We start from the raw sequence: 14,137 nt of genomic DNA on the forward strand, positions 1-14,137 counted from the left end.
ATTTCTATGGGAGCCGGCATACGAGCACTCCCCATAGAAATGAATGGGAAGTGTTCGGCAGCCCTGCTGTAGCGCCGGTGTGTATGGCTGTGATACACGCTGGCGTTACGTAGTGTGAATGCACCCTTAGGGTGCATTCAGACTACGTAACGCCGGGCGTGTATGAGAGCCGTACACGCCGGCATTACGGCAGACTGCCGAACACTTCCCATTCACTTCAATGGGAGCGCTCGTAACAGCGGCGTTTACGAGCGCTCCCATTGAAGTGAATGGGAAGTGTTCGGCAGTCTGCCGTAATGCCGGCGTGTACGGCTCTCATACACGCCCGGCGTTACGTAGTCTGAATGCACCCTTAGGCTGACTGCTGGTTACTTGTGCTGCAGCATTTGGAGTTGGGTCTGTCAGCCTTGTGATGAACTCCTCACACACACATACACACACAATGACAGTTAAGGGTGGGTACTGTTGGATTTCCCATTGCCTATTCCATCTGTGGTTGTCATGGGCAATGTGATTTACAGGAGTGCTTGTTAAGGTTTCATTAGCATAAAATTTGGGTTTCTGTCCATACAGTTTTGGAGGATTCCAGGTATTTTTCCACTTTCATAGAGGTTTTTTTGAGTGTGGAAAGTGTCTAGTTGATAGGCTATAATGGTTGGGTAAAACTGTGACTTGGGCTTGTTAGATGCCCCCAGACATGCTTCCCCTGCTGTCCCAGTTGCATTCCAGAGGTGGTGTCATAGTGGACTTGGTGACCCACCTGTGTTGAATGGTGGGTTCCCCTGAAACGAAGCATTTTTCCCCATAGACTATAACCCCTTAACGACCCATGACGTACTATTACTTCATGGGCGCTAGGTACTTCGCGCACCATGAGGTAATAGTACGTCATGGAGCGCTTGCCCGCTCACTAGCTGAGCGGGCGGAATTGGAAGCTGTCGGTGACCGCTCTCACCCTTTTCCTTAACCTCCGATCGATGCTTTTATCGGCAAGATCGGGGGGTGCTGGTATCTGTACTATGTAGCCTGGGGTCTGGTTAGTGACCCCAGGCAGCCCTGAGCCCCCGTTACCTAGTTGATCCTGCCGGGTCTTCTGGAAGTGAGTCTGTGCCGTCTGCTCAGCTTACATTCCTGTTATGCACTGAGAGACACGTGCATGCTGTGTCTCACAATGCATAATACAGGATTAGTGATGAAATCATCATGGCAGAAAAAAAAACACAGAAAAAACCCGCCAGAAGTAGTGATTTTTCACCATCTCACCTTACAAAATGTGCTATAAAAAGTGATCAAAAAGTCATATGTAGCCCACAACAGTACCAATAAAAAGCATAAGTTGTCGTGCAAAAAGTAAGCCCCCAACCAACACTGTGAACTGAAAAATAAAAATGTTACGCCTCTCAGAAGATGGCGATGCAAAAAACAATGATTTATGTCCACAAATGTGTTTTTGTTCTGCAGAATTAGTATCTCATAAATAAATAATATAAATGACGCTGGGTTCACACCTGCGTCTGGGGTCTCCGTACTATGGTTTCCGTCTTCTGCATGCCAGAAGACGGAAACCATAGATCGGGTCCGGCCGTGCGCGGCGGTGAGCGTTTTAGGCTCTCCGCCGCGAAACCGGATTTTTTTATCCGGACACAGAGTACTGCATGTCCGACTCTGTGTCCGGATTATAAAACCCGGTTTCGCGGCGGAGAGCGCAAAACGCTCACTGCCGCGCACGGCCGGACAGCTTTCTCACCCATTCAAATGAATGGGTGAGAAAGTCTCCTGCAGGCTTCCGTCTCCTGCATCTGTTTTATGCAGGAAACGGAAACCTGCAATAAGGACCGACGACGCAGATGTGAACGAGCCCTGAGGCATCGCCGTAACTGTACCGACCCGCAGAATAAAGGTCACATGTTACTTATACTGTACGCTGCAATTGTACCGACCCGCAGAATAAAGGCCACATGTTACTTATACTGTACGCTGCATGGCGAAAAATTTTAAAGGTAAAACGCAATACCAGAATTTTTTATTTTTTTTTTTAAATCCAGCACAAAAGAGTTAATAAAATGTATTCAATAAGTTGCAGGTACCCAAAAATGGTGTCATTACAAAATACATCTCATCCCGCAAACAACAAGCCCTTATACGGCCACGTCACCAAAAAAATAAAGACATCTAGCAATGTGAAGACAAAAAAAACCCAAAATCGCCAAATCATTAGAACACATTTGGCTGCATCAGGAAGGGAATGTATAAACTGTGTGATTGTATATCAGTGGACACCTCAGATTTAGAGTTTATGAGGGAAAATATACCAGAAGTGACCCCCAGATTGACTCCCCCAATCATAGGAGCTCCTGGAACATAGTAGGGAATTTGGTGTCTGCAATGTTCTCCGCACAGCTTATATATTCACTCTTCGCCATCCACTGTGCAGTCACGTCTGGGATACTAATACTCACTACACCCCCTGATAAATTCTTTGAGGCGTGCAGTTTTCAAAATGAGTTTACTCTTTTGGGGAATCCACCTTTCTGGTACCTTACAGGCTCTACAAACATGACATGACGTCCAGATACCAAACATCTGAATCTGTACTCCAAAAGCCGCATCGCGCTCCTTCCCTTCTGTGCCCTGCTGTGCGCCCAAACTGCAGTTTATGCAACATGTATGACACTGGTGTACCCAGGATAACGTACCTAATGTCATATGTGGTATAAACTGATATTAGGGCACATGTATGACACTGGTGTACCTGGGATAACATATGTAATGTCATATGTGGTTTATACTGATATTTGGGTACATGTATGACACTGGTGTACCCAGGATAACATACTTAATGTCATATGTGGGTATAAACTGATATTAGGGCACAGCCGGACAGAAGGGAAGAAGGGTTATCTGGTTTTTGGAGCACAGACTTAAATGGTTTGGTTTTTGGATGCCATGACACTTTTGCAGAGACCCTAAAATTGCCCTTACAAAATGGGGTCACTTCTTGGGGAATTCCAGTTTACTGTAGCCTCCAGGGCTCTGCAAAAACAACATGGTGCCCAGAGGGTCCCTCTAAATCTATACCCCAAAAGCTAAAAAGCGCAGTGCTCCTTCCCTTCTCCGCCCTGCTGTGTGCTCAAGCAGCAGTTTACACCCACGTATATAATTTTTTGCCCCTCAAGATGGCCAACTTAATAGTTTTAGGAGTGCAGGTCTCTGACAACACAAAGTGGGTGCAACGTATTGGGCACTGAAATGGCATATTTCTTTAAAAATTTCAATTTTTGGGAAGCATTTTTAGTCTCAAAATCGTAATACACCTTGATGCATTCCTTGATGGGTGTAGTTTCTAAAATGGGGTCACTTTTGAGGGTTTTTCATTGTATTGGTACTTTAGGGGCTCAGCAAATGTGACATGGCACGTAAAAACTATTCCAGCAATATCTGCCCTCCAAAATCCAAATAGCGCTTGTTCCATTCTGAGCCCCACCATGTACCCATACATCAGATTATGACCACATGTAGGGTGTTGCCGGTTCAGGAGAAATTGTGTAACAAACTGTGGGGACTTTTAATTCTTTAACTACTTATTTAAAATAAGGCGGTAAATGGACGATTTATTGGGGAAAAAAAAGTAATTTTTCATTTTTACGTCCCAATGTTAATAAAATCTTGGAAACAGCTGTGAGGTCAAAATGCTCACTCTACCCCTAGATAAATTCTATGAGGGGTGTAGTTTCCAAAATGGTGGTCACTTTTAGGGGGTTTCCATGGTATTGGTACTCTAGGGGCTCTGCAAATGCGTCATGGCACCTGAAAAATATTCCAGCAAAATCTGCCCTTCAAAAGCCAAATAGCAATATCCCATATGTGGTCATAATCTGCTGTATGGGAACATACGTTGTATGCTGTATGTGTCTAGATAGTTGTAGACACACAAACTAGATCCAGGTGAGCTAATACATCTGGTGCGGAGCTTTAACTGATAAAATTCTTGGACTACACTTTCATGTATCATTTACTAGGGTTAAAAATCTGAGGTTCTTGGCACACAATTTGGTAAATTGTGTGAGCCCATCTGCCACGTCACGGCGACCTCATTCAGATGGGTCCCTACACTAAGACTTTACTTGTACTAACTGTAATGTAGCAGAGAGTCTTAGAAAGGTTATCTCCTGACCTATGTGTAAAGTGTTAGTGTAGGGACCCATCCTAATAAGGCCACTAAGTGGTTGATGGGATAAAACATGTCATGCAAAATTTGCTATTGCTAAAACATCGTAATATACTATAGTATATAGGTAATAGTAATGTATTACAGCATATTATCTATCAATCTACCTATCTATCTGTATTACAAATATATATATATATATATATATATATATATATATATATATATATATATACCGTATTTTTCGGACTATAAGACGCACCTAGGTTTTAGAGGAGGAAAATATGGAAAAAAAATTTTGAAGCAAAAACTGGTAAAATATTTAATATATGGGAGTTGTAGTTTTGCAACAGCTGCAAGGCCACATTGACAGGTGACCCTGCAGCTGTACGGGAATGCATAGAGCGTTTTTTTTTGCGGGGCCAGCTGTAATTTTTAGTTATACCATTTTGGGGGATATCTATTGCTTAGATCACCTTGTATTGAAAAAAAAAAACAGGAGGTGATTTAGAACTTTTATTTATTTCATATTTTTAAAGGTTTTTTTTTTTTTTACTATTTTATTCCCCCCCGGGGGCTTGAACCTGCGGTCACTTGATCGCAAGTCCCATAGACGGCAATACAACTGTATTGCCGTCTATGGGACATTCTGTCTATTAGTATTACGGCTGGTCATAGAGACCAGCCGCAATACTAATATAGCCGTGACAGGCCGGGGAGCCTCATTAGGCTCCCGGCTGTCACCCGAACAGGTCGGCTCCTGCGATATCGCCGCGCAGGAGCCGGCCTGCAACTTTACAGGTACGGGGCCGGTGGGGACCGGCCCCGGGGGAGAAGGGGCCACGGATACTGACCCGGCATCCGCTGTACTAGAGAGGCGGATGCCGGTGAGGGATAGACGCCGGGGCCTGAGACATCGCTACGATCCTCTGCCATGCATGAAGCCAGCGGCGGGGGCACGGAGGAGCCCCTCCCGCTGCTGGCTTCATGCAGGGCAGAGGAGCGCAGCGATGTCTCAGGCCCCAGCACCTGTAATGGCGTCTATCACTTGCCGGCTTCCGCCTCTCTATTACAGCGGATGCCAGGCGCCACCTTCAGACTATAAGACGCACCCTTCTTTTCCCCCAAAATTTTGGGGAAAAAAAGTGCGTCTTATAGTCCGAAAAATACGGTATATATATATATATATATATATATATATATATATATATATTAAATACACACAGTAAACCTTACATTTCTTGTATATAGAAATACTTATTAGGTAATTTGCACAACCCAAAAACAGATCTAAATATACCCACATACACAGTATGTAATTGTAGAAATATATACAAACAATACCCACCTTTTATATACAGTAAACAGAAACAAATTGAAAGGAGAAATCCTTAGTAAGTTTATACATAAACGCATATATATATACATACACACACAGCCATACATATAATCTTTAAATAAATATTATATTAAGGAATAGGTGGGTTATAGCTTTCCCCTCTACCACCATCTTTTCCATCCCTCTGTACCCTTCCTCAATTCTGTACTCTCTCTCCTCCACACCTTCCAACTCACTCACTCTGTGCCTCTCTCTTCTCTATTCTACCCCTCAGTGCCTGGATCTTCTATCCTTTATCTTCTCTCCTCCTTGCCTGATGACTCTTCTTTCCTCTAGACTTCCAAACCTATTGACAATCTCCCTCCATGCCCCTTTCCTCTTCCACTCCTTGACTCATCTTCGCTACTTCACAACACTGCTCTCCTCTTTCTGTTATCCTTCCTCATTTCTGTCCTCTCTTCTTTCTGCCTCTCTTTACTGTCTTGTGTGCCACCCACTTCTGTCCTCTCTATTCTACTCCTTTGCGCCTCTAAGCTCTGTCTACACCTCTGTCATGTACCCCACCATGGCTCATGCCTCTCTTGCCCACCCTACTTGCTTCTGTCCTTTCTCCTCTACTCCTCTGTTCCTCTCACATCTCTCCTTTCTTACTCCACTATGGCTCATGCCTCTGTCCTCTATCACAATTCGCTATTGTCCTCCACTGGAGTCCTCCACTGCAGTTCATTCCTCCCTCCTCTACCCCTAGTTTAAATAATTATTACACAATTATGTAGGTGGACAATACTTATAAATATACATATTTATATACACATATATACAATACAGACACCTGACACATATTGTACATATAGTACAAACACATGTACATACACCTTTTACATAGAATCCTCTCGCTTCTACCTCTACTCGCTTCTGACACCCCCTCTATACTTCTCAACTCTTCACTTCACGCCTCTCACGTCTTTCCTCTGTCTTTTACCCTTCTGCAACTCTCTACATTGTCCTCTGTCCCAGTGGGCCTCACACCTCTCTTCTTTATCCCCCTTGCTTCTGTGCTCTCTCCTCTACACCTTCACACCTCTAACCTCACCTTTTCTGTGCTTCTCTCTTCTACCATACATACAATCTTTATACAAATAACTATAGATATTATGTTATTAAGAAATAAGTAGGTTATGGCTTTCCATTCTATCACCATATTCTCCATCCTTCTGTACCTCTTACATCTCTTCTAGTTCTCCATGTCTCTTGCTTCTCTCCTCTACCCCTTCTTACTTCTGTACTCTCTCTCCTCCTCACCTCTCAACTCACTCTGTCCCTCTCTCTTCTCTATTCTACCCCTCAGTGCCTGGATCCTCTATCCTTTATCTTTTCCCCTTCTTGACTCACACACTTTTTTCCTCTCTGTTCTACTCCTTTACACCTCTCCTGTCTGTACCTCTCACATACACCACTCCACCTCACGTCTGTCCTTTCTACTTTACCTCTCCATGCCTCACACCTCTCGTCTTCCCTGCCTTACTCCATGCCTCTAACCTTTACTCCTACTCACTTCTGTCCTCTCTCGTCTAATCCTCTTCACCTCTCTCAACTCTCTTCTACCCCACCATGGCTCATGTCTCTTGTCTACTTTACTTGCTTCTGTCTTTTCTCCTCTACTCGTCTGTTCCTCTCACTTCTTTCCTTTCATACTCCACTGTGGCTCATGCCTCTGTCCTCTATCACAATTTGCTATTGTCCTCTTTCTCTTCTACCCCTCTGCACCTATTGCATCTCCCCCATTGTGCCTATCATTCTTCTTTCTCATCTACTCCTCCACATCTCTCTCACTGGAGTCCTCCACTGCAGTTCATTCCTTCCTCCTCTACCCTGAATTTACATAGTTATTACACAATTATGTAAGTGGACAATACTTATAAATATACAGATTTATGTATACATATATTCAATACAGACACTTGACACATATTGTATATATAGTACAAACACATGTACATACACTTTTTACACTGCTCTCCTCTTTCTGGTACCCCTCCTCATTTCTGTCCTCTCTCCTCCATGCCTCTCTTTACTGTCCTTTTTCACACACTTTTGTACTCTCTATTGTACTCCTTTGCGCCTCTTGGCTCTACCGTCTACACCTCTCTCATGTACACTTCTGTGCCTCTTGCCTCTCTCCTCTACCCCTCCACACCTTGTGGCTCTCTCCTCCAGCCTTCACTGCCTAATGCTTCTATCCTCTACCCACCATATCTACACCCCTCTACTCTACCCATCCATGCCTTGTGCCTCCCTACTCTAGCCCTTTACATCTTGCACGTTTCTCCTTTATCCCTCCACACCTTGTGACTCTCTCCTGCACCCCTCTATACCTCTTGACACTCTTTTCTTCGTGCCTCACAATTCTCTCCTCTACCCCCCTTCCTTCTGTGCTCTCTTCTCTAATCCTCTCTCTCTTTTCCCACACCACTCACCTCTTTCATTTACCTCTCTCTTGTACCCCTCTATACCTCTCTCCTTTCCCACTTCACTCACCTCTTTAATCCACCTTTCTACACTTAGCGCTGCTGTCATTTACCTCTTAATGCCTCTTTCCTTTACTTGTCATGCTTCTCTCACCCCTTCACCCCTGTGCTTTTAGCCTCTCTCCTCTACCCTTCCTCACCTCTTTCCTCTATTCCTACTCACGTCAATGCTTTTCTCCTCTACCTCTCATCTCTTCCCTTTCTACTCTACCCCTCTACCCCCATTGTGCCTATTGGCTAGTCTCCTTTCTCGTCTACTCCTCCATACCTCTCTCACCGGAGTGTTCCATCACAGCTCCAAATTTAGTTATTACACTTTTATATAAGTATACAATATATATTCAAATATATACACACATATATATATATATATATATATATATATATATATATATATATATATATTACACACAATACAGACACCTGAGACATATTGTACATACAGTACAAATAACATGTAGATACACTTTTTACATAGATATCTCTCGCCTCTACCCCCACCTTGTTTCTGACACCTCTTCTACACCTCTCTGTGCCTCTCAATTCTCCTCTCCACACCTCTCTCCTCCATGTCTTTTGCCTCTCTCCTCTATCGCTACACATTGTGTGACTCTCTCCTCCAGCCTTCAGTGCCTAGTGCCTCTATCCACAGCCCCACCATGACACTCACCCCTCTATTCTACTCCTCCATGCCTTGTGCCACTCTACTCTATTCCTCTACACCTTGCACTTCTCTCCTTTAACCCTCCACTCCTTGTGACTCTCTCTTGCACTCCTCTATACCTCTCTCCGAGCCTCCCACCTATTTTCTCTGTCTTTTACCCCTCTGCAACTCTCTACACTGTCCTCTGTCCCAGTGCGCCTCACACCTTTCTTTTCCCCCCTTGCTTCTGTGCTTTCTCCTCTACCCCTGCACACTTCTAACTTTACTCTTTCTATCCCTCTCTCCTTTTTCTTTTCCCCTCATTGCCTCTTGACTCTCTTCTTTCCTCTAGACTTCCAAACCTATTGGCAGTCTTCTACTCCACCATACCTCAATCCTCTTTCTGATACCCCTTCTCATTTCTGTCCTCTCTCCTTCATGCCTCTCTTTACTCTCTTGGAGGCCACACACTTTTGTCCTCTCTATTCTATTCCTTTGCACTTGTACACCTATGTGCCTCTTGTCTCTCTCCTCTACCCCTCCACACCTTGTGGCTCATGGCTCTCTCCTCTGTCACTATTTTCTACTGTCCTCTTTCTCTTCTACCACTCTTGCAACCCTCCCACTGTGTCTATTGCTAGTCTCCTTTCTCATCTACTCCTCCACATCTCTCTCACTGGAGTGGTCCACTGCGGTCATTCCTCCTTCCTCTACTACTAGTTAGATAGTTATTACACTATCTAATAGTTATTACAATATTGACACCTGATTCTATTCTTTCCTCCAGACTAATGAACTTATTAGCAATCTCCCTCCATGAGCCCACTCCTTGACTCATTTTCTCTACTCTACCAAACCTCCTCTTTCTGTTACCCCTCCTCATTTCTGTCCTCTCTTCCATGCCTATCTTTACAGTCTTGGATACCACACATTTTTGCCTCTATTCTACTTGATTGTGCCTCCGCATCTTTTGCCTCTCTCCTCTATCGCTCCACAGTTTGTGGCTCTCTCCTCTAGCCTTTAATCCCTAGTGCCTCTATCCTTTACCCCACAATTCCCCACACCCCTTTATACTCTACCCCTCCATGCTTTGTGCTTCTCTACTCTAGATTTCTACATCTTGCACCTGTCTCCTTTATCCCTCCATGCCTTGTGACTCTCTCCTGCACCCCTCTATAGCACCCTTGCCACTCTCCAAGCCTCACAGCTCTTTCCTCACAACTCTCTACACTGTCCTCTGTCCCAGTGCGCCTCACACCTCTCTCCTCTACCCCCCTTGCTTGTGTGCTCTCTCCTCTAACTCTCCACACCTCTAACCTCACTCTTTCAGTACTTCTCTCCTCTCTATTCTACCCTTCAGGGTCTTGATCCCCTCTCCTTTTTCTTCTCCCCTCTTGCTTATTATCCTTGCCACTTGACTCATCTTCTCCACTCTATTTGCTACCACTCCTCATTTCTGTCCTCTCTCCTCCATGCCTCTCTTTGCTCTCCTATATGCAACACACTTTTGTCCTCTCTATTGTACTCCTTTGCATCTCTCAGCTCTCCTGTCTGCGCCTCTCCCATTTACACCTCCATGCCTCTCTCCTTTACCGGAGACAGCTTGTGGCTCTCTCTCTCAGCCTTCAGCACCTAGTGTCTCTATCCTCTAAGCCACCATACCCCACATCCCTCTATTCTATCCCTTCATGCCTTGTGCCTCTCTGATCTAGCCCTCTACACCTTGCACCTCTCTCCTTTATCCCTCCACACCTTGTGACTCCCTCCTGCACCCCTTCCTCTCTCTGAGCCTCCCACCTCTCCAGTGAACCTTATACTTCTCTCCTCTGTACATCTCTCCTTTCCCATCCTACTCACCTCTTTCATCTACCTTTCCACACCTTGCGCTGCTCTCATCTACCCCTCCATGCCTCTTGCTTCTCTGTGTTACCCTTCCAACCCTGCGCAATGTATATGAACTACTGGGCAGCACTGCCTCCTCTGTAACAGTGAGATACTGTGCCAGCAACATGTAAGACTTGACTTTATAGATTGCTACATCTATATATACAGCAAACACTTTAGGGGGTGTTCACATTTGCGCCCATGTTCACCCTGTGTCATTCTGCTGGTTTCCATCCTCAGCCTCGGTGAAACTAGACAGGGAACCCATTTATTTGAATGGGTTTTTAAAGGTAACAATCAGTGTCCACCTGCGGCCTCTCTGCGGGAAAACCATTTTTTTTGGGCTGGACACAAAGTTGGACATGCAATACTTTGTGTCTGGCCAAAAAAAAAAAAAGGTTACAAGTGGTTACCTTTAAAAACCCCATTCATTTGAATGGATTTTAAAGCTGACCATCAGGAAGCCGTCCCCTGTCCAGTTTCGCCGGGACTCAGGACAGAAACCCAGTGGAATGACACAGGGTGGACACGGGCCAAAAGTGTGATCACCCCCTTACACACATACTTATGTAGGGACACCTGATACATAAGAGATACTTCTTACAGATATGCCTAAATACATATGCTCATAAAGATAGACATGGATATACATATGTACATATATAATATACTCACCTTACACTTACTGTTTAGAAACATACTGGCTAGAAAAGAGGACACCTCTCACACAGACATTACATACATGTTACCTGGATACCTCTGACACATTCATTGTGCTTCATTCTGTGTAGATACAAGAATAAAGCCATGTATGTTAGTTCCTATGCATGTGACTATATGACTCACAGGTGAATTATATATATATATATATATATATATATATATATATATATATATATATATATATATATATATATAGCCCATAAACCACTATTGTATAAATAAATATTGCATAGTGTGTACTTATTGCCTGCAGGCTGCAGTCTCCTACACAGTGAATATAATCCTACTGTCTGTATACGGACTACAGGAGGATGACAGCCATGATTTTGGTCAACCATAAACATTTTTGGCGCATGTGCTGGTGACTGGTGACAACTGACCACTGGACACGGGAAGAAACATTCCTACAATTAAGGATATTAATGGAAATGTTTCTTATGTGTTGCATGAACAATGGAGCAGAATAGAGAGAAGCTCCTGTGACCAGAGACTAATCCTTCCCGTTTCTTCCCAGTCTCCCCCCTAGCTGGTGTCTGTAATACAGTCTTCATGTCTTATGATCTTCAGGGTTAGATCTCAGTCACTTACCAGACAGGTTGCCAGAAGGCCATCACGGCAGCAGAGCTGAGCACACGGCGGCCATCTTCTCTCCTCACTGACCAGTAACTGACGCCAACCAACTGATTTTTCAAATCTATATGCAGCAATCCCATTGGTTGCTGCTGGTTCTAGTTACCACGGTGACAGATGCCGCTGAGTATTTAACCCCTTAAGTGCCAATACTTTTTCAGCATTACGGCCTTATTTATTTTCCTATAGATATTGCTGTATGAGGATTTGTTCATTTTAGGATAAAATACATATTACTATCTCATCAGTTTTTAGTAACTCTTTTTAAGCAGGAGTGTGAGGTAACAAGTCTGCTCTTGAGTTTGCATGTTAAAGGGATTGTCCAGGCAAAAATGTCCCCTCTAGCTGCTGAATGGTTTAATTTCCTCCTCCAGCTGCCCCAGTGTAAACTGGGGGCAACCAGAGGTGACATTAATAAGGGGACAACTAGAGGGGGACATTAAACCGGGGCAGCTGGAGAGGGATAGTAACCTAGGGGCAATTAGAGGGGGACATTAATCCCTCCTTCCCAACCTATGTTATCAGATGCAGGCCAGGCACCAAGGAAACAATGAGCAAACAATGGGAGGAATCATCTAATATTGCAGGCAACAAATGAAGCAGTGAAGCAATGTATTTTGGAAAAGTCTTGAATTTCCATAGCCTAGCAGTATAGATAGGATCCTTGAGATGGGAATACCCCTTTAATCTTAGTGAGGCTAAAATCAAACCACACACATGAAATACCTTAAGGCTGGCCACAACCACCAGACCTCTAGGGGTATGTTCACAAAGAGTTTTTTTGCATGCTGATTTTGAGGCAAATTATTTCAATGGCAGTCAGTAGCAATTTTTTTCCTCTGGCTGATTTTTTTCTGACAAAAAGTGTGACATGTCCTATCTCCAGTAAGAACCTGCCTTGAAAAGCCCATTGAAATCAATGGGAAGCAACAATGTGGGGTCAATTTGAGAAGAACATTATAATGTGGGGAAATATAATATTAGGGTGACTGTAGGAACATTTTACTGTTTGGGGAGGACAAAACGAAATGAATGGGAATGGGCAGAGTCAATTTAGAATTTCGTGAGGTAAATGCCATGTACGCCACACATTTTGTCCCTCTTTCTGTCCTTTGAAAGTTGGGAAGTATATATTAGAGTTCCAGTAATCTTAAATAATCTTTTATGCATCTTTTCATCCACTGAGGTACTTCATAGTCTCCTGCATATCATCCAGTCCAAGCCCACCCACCATCTTGCTGTAGAATACAGGAAGTGAAAAGAAAATGCAGTAGGCAAAGCTGCTGAGAGAGGGAGATAGAGAAACCCCTTTAAAGGGGCTCTATCAGCAAAATCATGCTGATTGAGCCCCACATATGCGTGAATAGCCTTTATAAAGGCTATTCAGGCACCGTAAATGTTATATTAAACTACCCCCCAGTTTTAAAATAATACCCTAAAAAAGAAGGCTATTCACGCATATGTGGGGCTCTATCAGCATGATTTTGCAGATAGAGCCCCTTTAAGGATTCAGGCAGGATCAGAATCATGTCAGACGACTAGATACTTGTTATTTATTTTGCTGCATTTTTTTTAACCTTGTTAGAAGCTTTTTGATAGTTACAGTCCTATGAAAAAGTTTGGGCACCCCTATTACTCTTAATCATTTTTAGTTCTAAATATTTTGGTATTTGCAACAGCCATTTCAGTTTGATATATCTAATAACTGATGGACACAGTAATATTTCAGGATTGAAATGAGGTTTATTGTACTAACAGAAAATGTGCAATATGCATTAAACCAAAATTTGACCGATGCAAAAGTATGGGCACCTCAACAGAAAAGTGACATTAATATTTAGTAGATCCTCCTTTTGCAAAGATAACAGCCTCTAGTCGCTTCCTGTAGCTTTTAATCAGTTCCTGGATCCTGGATAAAGGTATTTTGGACAAACAATTCAAGTTCAGTTAAGTTAGATGGTCGCCGAGCATGGACAGCCTGCTTCAAATCATCCCACAGATGTTCAATGATATTCAGGTCTGGGGACTGGGATGGCCATTCCAGAACATTGTAATTGTTCCTCTGCATGAATGCCTGAGGATTTGGAGCGGTGTTTTGGATCATTGTCTTGCTGAAATATCCATCCCCGGCGTAACTTCAACTTCGTCACTGATTCTTGAACATTATTCTCAAGAATCTGCTGATACTGAGTGGAATCCATGCGACCCTCAACTTTAACAAG

The sequence above is a fragment of the Leptodactylus fuscus genome, chromosome 2 (genome assembly GCF_031893055.1).
Source record: "Leptodactylus fuscus isolate aLepFus1 chromosome 2, aLepFus1.hap2, whole genome shotgun sequence".
Lineage (NCBI taxonomy): Eukaryota > Metazoa > Chordata > Amphibia > Anura > Leptodactylidae > Leptodactylus > Leptodactylus fuscus.